The sequence below is a fragment of the Egretta garzetta genome, unplaced genomic scaffold (genome assembly GCF_000687185.1).
Source record: "Egretta garzetta isolate BGI_Z169 unplaced genomic scaffold, ASM68718v1 scaffold68, whole genome shotgun sequence".
NCBI classification, from domain to species: Eukaryota; Metazoa; Chordata; class Aves; order Pelecaniformes; family Ardeidae; genus Egretta; species Egretta garzetta.
The window spans coordinates 5,271,996-5,278,958 of NW_009260774.1; positions in this window are offsets into that span (position 1 = coordinate 5,271,996).

The following is a 6,963-nucleotide window of genomic DNA, read 5'->3' on the forward strand; positions in this document are numbered from 1 at the left end:
ACCTTGCTTATGCTGTGAGTCACTGAGAAACATCACGACTCTGGTCTGTAAGTAGCTATAGTGAATCTCCAGTGCATATAGCAGAATCATAATAATGACTTTAAACTTTTGAAATTTATTTAATTTTGATATATATTATAAATACGAAGTATGACCAAGCAAAGGCTGAAGAGTTCAAGCTTTTGTGCCTTTATTAAAAATATCTAAAAGCTGTTTCCAATATGAAGGATTCTATTTTATATGCATTTTTCAGTTTTCACAAATAAACTGGCTGTATACCAGCTGGAGAATAAGATTCTATGTACATATATATTTATTTAAAAAACAGGATACTGCACATTTTAACTATTCATAATAGGTTTATTCCTTTGTTTTCCAGTTTGAAGATTTGTGTTCAGTATATTTTTATAAAATACACAATTTTTTATTTTTTTTTTAAATATTGAGATTGGGACTACTGACTGAATTTAGTATTCATTATTTTTGAGTCCAGGAAAAAAAAAATCAAGGTAAAATATATATTTTGAAGGGCTTAGGTGAGCTATTCATGTTCAATCAGGCTGTGAATGTCCATGATTCATCTTCTTAAAATGAATATGCTCTCCCTTTGATTAAACATACTACATAATCTTATCTTAAAAACTAAGGATATAATTTTAGCGTTGTTTTCAGAAGATTGCTTTGCTCTATAAACTCACCGAATGACACTGGTTTAAATGATGACAGTGGGAATTTCGCCATTGACCTCAGTGTGGCCAGTATTTTCCTTATCATGGAAATTGTTTCAGAATTAAAAACCTTGTCTAAGAGTCTTAAAACTTTTTGAAAAACAGTTTTTATTTCAAGCTGTCTTCCTTTAGTTACATAAAGCTTGGATTATCACAGTGGTTTATACAATGCAAAACAAGCAATATAAAATTTAAAAAATTTAAAATCAAAGGCTATTTTGCTACTTTTTGTGACAAATCTTTAAACTTTTGCTGTATTCAGTTTGATGGCTTATAAAGAAAAATAGCATATGCAGTGAAATCTGTCTTTACTATCAAGACTGTCATCTACTCATCCATCTCCTTAAAAATAGTAACTTGATTTAAAAATTAAAGGGAACTCCATTGTATTATCAGTAAAATATTTAATCATTAGAAAGAAATAGTGATCACTTAGTTCTGAGAAAGCTTATGCTTTGTTTGCATGTTTTTATGATTTGCATGGCAGATATTTCAAGTTGTTATACACTAGGGCCTAGAAACAAAATATTCTCTGATATTGCTGTTGGGATTTCTGTACAGAAACTTTTCATGCAGGCCAGAAATGGAAATTAAATCAATAGTCATAGCCGTAAAGTTTGTGTACTCATACAGCAAATTAAAACGACAACTTTTCAAAGTAAAATACATCCTTAGGGCCTTTTGATTTATTAACACAGAGATATAAATTCTGTATTTGCATCAAAAGAGTTTGGCCCAAAACTTCTTAATAAATTTAGCATTTGATAAATTACAGTACTTATAAAAGATAGCATTTTTCCGTATAATGACCGAACACTTTGTGTTTTGATTGAACAGCTGTGCTTTTTATAAGCAATGTGCTTTTGTAAAATTTAAACTGTATTTGTAATTAAAGAGAAATTAATAAACATTGTTTCACAAAATGCTAATAAATCAGTGTTGAAGCAATTAACTTACCTGCGCCACCAAAGATGAATTATAATGCAAAATCTTAAGACAAACCTTGAAATTAAAAGCAGTTATGGTTACAATTAAATCCATGGTAACCTGTAATAGGAATAATGGTATTAAAAGATCTTTTTCCCACTTACCCAATTTGGTTTCTTTTAAATGCAACAATCAGTAGGAACTGTGTCAGGATCCTCCCTGAGAAGAATTTTTGCATCTTCAGCGGAGCTGGGTATGGTCTACAATCGCCTTCCACTTTACAGTTAAGCTTCAAATTCTGATTGTTTTGGCCTGATCAGAAAGCAAACCTCCATTAAAACTTGTGAACCATTTTCTGGACAGCCATCTCACCCCCATTAAGCTGACAAAGGTATATTGGCATTGTGTGCTATGTTTTATATAATGTGAACTAGCCCTCGCAGGCCTTGCAGTGGATAGAAGGTTTGAATGAGCCTGCAGTGTGGCAGGAATGTTCTGCTCCAAGTACCTCCTCAGTCTGTAACTTACATGTAAATGTAGATGCAGTTCACGGTGCCAGCAGTGTGCCCAGGTGGCCAAGAAGGCCAATGGCATCCTGGCTTGTATCAGGAATAGTGTGGCCAGCAGGAGCAGGGAAGTGATCATGTCCCTGTACGCCACACTGGTGAGGCTGCACCTCGAATACTGTGTTCAGTTTTGGGCCCCTCACTACAGGAAAGACATTGTGTTGCTGGAACGTGTCCAGAGGAGAGCAACCAAGCTGGTGAGGGGTCTGGAGCACAAGGCTTACGAGGAGCGGCTGAGGGAACTGGGGTTGTTCAGCCTGGAGAAAAGGAGGCTGAGGGGAGACCTTGTCACCCTCTACAGCTGCCTGACAGGAGGCTGTAGTGAGGTGGACGTCAGCCTCTTCTCCCTGGTAACGGGCGATAGGATGAGGGGAAATGGCCTCAAGTTGCACCAGGGCAGGTTTAGATTGGACATTAGGAAAAATTTCTTCACAGAAAGGGCTGTCAAGCACTGCAATTGGCTGCCCAGGGAAGTGGCTGAGTCCCCATCCCTGGAGGAAAGAGACAGGCAGATGAGGTGCTTAGGGACCTGGTTTAGTGGTGGGATGGCAGGGTTAGGTTAATGGTTGGCCTGGATGATTTTAAAAGGTCTTTTCCAACCTAAATGATTCTACGATTCTAGGTTTCCTTATCTCCAACTCTGCATTCCCGCCTCAACCCCCAGCCTCCAACTGTGCGTAACCCTGTTTGTGCAGGCGCCTTGCGAGCTGGTTTAGAAAGCTGATTCAACTCAAACCTAGCCGAGTTAAATGCCAAAATTAATTAGTTCATTTGTTATTGACTAGAAGAGCTTTAATACCAACAGAGTTCCTTCCCCTCTACTCCCTCTGAAACGACGACTTGAATAATTTCTACTCCCCTGAAAGGAAGGCTGGGAATGCATGCCTCCCTCACACTCCCACACTGCCACCGGCAAATGCGAGGAGAAGCTGTGTGTGTGACTGAGTGCATGCCTTACGCTGCAGACCTGCCCTGCCCGGCCATTTCCCCTGTTCGTAGCTGGCTGCACCCGTCCTTCATCCCTGCATTTCTGCCGCTCTGTTCTCCTATTTGTGCTTGCAAAAGGAATTCCACGGTATAAGGGCTTACCCATAAAACTAGGCAGACTTTTTCAGGGATTAATGTAAATATATCTCTGTATTTAGAATCGGTTTGTAACTTAATATGCCTCTATAAAAAAGTAAGGCTTTGGCCATATTATTTATAATATTTGACTTTTATAATCCTATTGCCCTATTATTACGTGATTCGTTAAGACCAATTCTTGCCCCAATACACAATTAGTATTTGAAGCACAGCTTTTAATGTTGGGTTTAAACCACTTATTGTGTGTTTTCATTCATAAAATCCAAGACCTAGAGTGCAGCTATACAGGCAGCTAATACTCTCATTTTTATCTAGCAAAATTTGCATACTAAAAATTGAAAGTGAAACTTAACATACTTGCACGATTTATTACTTTTCCACATTGCAGGCAGACATCCTGCCAAACACATGCACCTGTGTATTGGTGAAAAAGCTAACTGCACTGAGGTCCTCGTTACTGGTTTCTTTTGAGAGCAGCGGGATCAGCCCTGAAGGATGGTGTTTGAACATAGTCACAAGCCACATAATATACTAAAAAGTGGAGGCGTTTACAAGAACACTCTCTGGGGTGACAAATAGCCGCTGTGCTGTTCACAGTGCTTAAGCAGTCACAGAATCCTGCTTCCCCTTTCTTTCACACTCCATTCTTCCTGACACAAACTCATTTTTTTTTTCTCTTGACCTTCTGCACCACTGATAAACTCAGCTCAGAGAGCCTGGATAATTTTTTTTATTATTATGCATTGGTTCTGTATTGCTCTGTCCAACTCTTTTTCTTTCATCTTTCCTTTTAGAAAAATTTGCAATGACAAATCCAATTTCCAAATACTACAGAAGTTCACCTTTGTGTAAAAACTGACTGCAAAATAAATGCATAGGTACCAGTCAGAAATACTGTGGCAGTGGGAAGCATTGACTTGAACTAATTTTTTTTCAAGTTCTGTCCCATCAAATCTTTTTCCAGAGGTTACCTTGACATTTTGCTGCTGGTGTAATCATGTATAGAATCATAGACTCATTTAGGTTGGAAAAGACCTTTAAGATCGAATCAAAAAGGTACATGTCCTATGGAAAAATCCCACAGATGTGTGTTCTGCTACTGGGGACAAAACATAAACAAGTTGTAACACATAGCAATGCAGTAATCATAGAGGGGCAGCATGAAAGCCAGAAAACCAATGGAAAGTTTTTATAGTTATGGTGGGATATTGGTACTGTATTCTCAATATTAGATTGGATTTCACACTCCTAACCATTCTGGGGGAGTATGTTTTCAAAAAACATTCATGAGGCAAACGTAAATCATCTTTCAAGGGATAGACTTCAGCACTTTACACTAACGCAAAAGAAAAAGAGGCTTCTATTGAGGAAAGGTTATGATTTAGAGATCTATACGTAACACTGTGTGCTAATTTTTCTGTCTCTCTAACCATTCTTTAAATACCAAGCGGAATATGGAAGCTGTTTATAGAACAAGAAAACTTGTTATCCATTATCATTAACAAGTCGCCACTGTTTAGGGGAGAAGGGCAGATTCAGAGCTGAAGAACAATGAACTCCAGCAACTGTAAATGCGATTCATTGACTAGCTTTTGGCAGCCACGTACTGACCATTTTCAAATGTCCTTTTTTGCCTATTTTGAAAAATAATTCCACATATTGACCAATGAGTTGGTCATATGCCTACAGAAATCAGCGTTAAAAAGAGTCCCTAAGATCAGAGATTTGAGAATCTCACTCAAAGGAGACAGTCTGAAAAACAGGTCTCACACATATAGTTTCTACTTTCACCAGTAGTTTTTGCATGAAGAATGGGTAGAACTTAAAAGAGCTTCTCCTGTACTAATGTTGCATTCTGGAGGAAACCAATAGTTAATGATGTTAAAACTTAATCACTAGAAATGCTGAATAAAAGGAAAGTGGTTGTGTTTTGGGGAGTATTCTTTCGATTAAGGTGGAATGTGCCACGCACACTTAAATTTAATGAGGTTAAAAAAGAGAGGGCTCCTGCTGTTGTCTTGAAAATCACCCCATTAATAAAGCCTCCCCTTGTGCCTGGTGATTACAAAGTGCTCTGGAAAGTAAAAAAAAAAAAAAAAAAAAAAGAAAATAGTATGTCTTCTTTGTCAGACAGCTGAAGAGGCATCAGCTAACTTGTGGCATTTATAGCTAAAAGAGCATTCAGGTGATACACCCATCTGCGCTCTGTACGTGCGCGTGTGTGTCTCAGCGAGAGAGAGACTGACTCAGGGGTTTGAGATCAGGGGTTTCATTGCTGCAGCTTTTGATTTACTACATCTGCCTTTGAGCCTGGGTAACCTAAAAGCTCCGAAATTTGTTCTGGTGAGATTAAGCCTGCCTTGTTTACTAGGAGTTCTAAACTAAGTTCTAATTAAAAATTGTATTCCTTATTTCACGATTCAAAGTTCAGTTGTATAGAGGTTTTAAGAAAAATAAGGAACAAATCGAAGAACAAGATACTATCTCAAGACAGAAATAATATATTATGTGATGATAGCACCTAAGAAAATACACAGGAAGTAATACGAGTGTTTCTCATTTTTATGGTACATATATACAGTGGCACTAATTTTTATTTATTCTATAATTACTTTGTCTAGAAGTAATTGGTAAACAATTGTTAACATCTTATTAAAATTATTTACATTCAAAGAGCACAGTAGAGAACTAATTTTCTATTAATAACGTTAATCTGGGGAGGGGAAGGGCACTGGGAATTATGCTGAGGTAAGTTTACCTCTGAATACACTGCTTCAAATCTGGCCCAAGGTGGATGTCCCCCAAAGTTTCTGTCTGAGCCAAGTTCTTGTTCAGTAGCCTTTGGGAAATAAATCAGTGGTCCTGCGTATGTTTGTCTATTCTTCATTTACAGATGCTTGCACTGGTAACTCTGTGTGGGACCTCTGTACAGAGGCCAACAGCTTGACAAGGAGAATCAGAAATTCTGTCCCAAGGAGAAATTCCGCCCCAAAGAGTAAATGAGGACTCTTACAGTGACTCCAGCAGCAGGAAACTGGTGCCACGCTGGGGAGCAGTTGCACGGGTTCTGAGACCAACTTCATTCTTAACCATTTTCATGTAGAATATCGACTGCAAAAATGCCTGTTAAGAGTCTAGCTAATTAAAACGATGCAACCCGGTCCTTCATGCTAGTTGCTTTTTTTGTTACTAATACTTCCCACAGGCGTACTCTGAAACTATGTAATACCCAACTGGAAAGCATTTTCTCAAAGCAAATTAAAGCTGGTACTCCTGGGAGCAACTTTCGTATTTTGCACACATTTATTTTTAAAGTTCCAAAGACATCGCTATTACATGTAGGAAGAGTTGAAGAACATCTGCTTGTAGTGAATTTAAGATGGGACCATATTCCAGTGCAGTTGGGTAACAAAAACACTACAAGGGGTACGGGAGCTGGTCGGATGGCGCTGCCGCATGACGAAGCACAGCAGCTTTTCACACAAACGCTCAGCTTACTGCACCCAGCCCCTCAACGCCGCATCTGCCCCGCCAGTGCCTCCTTTCTGGGGGGTAATTTTGCAGGAATAGTGCGACTTTTAACCTTAACGAGGTCTTTGCGGTGCTGAGCTCTCGGTGGCTCCGCGGCGCGGCCTCACAGCGGGAGGCGGGAAGGC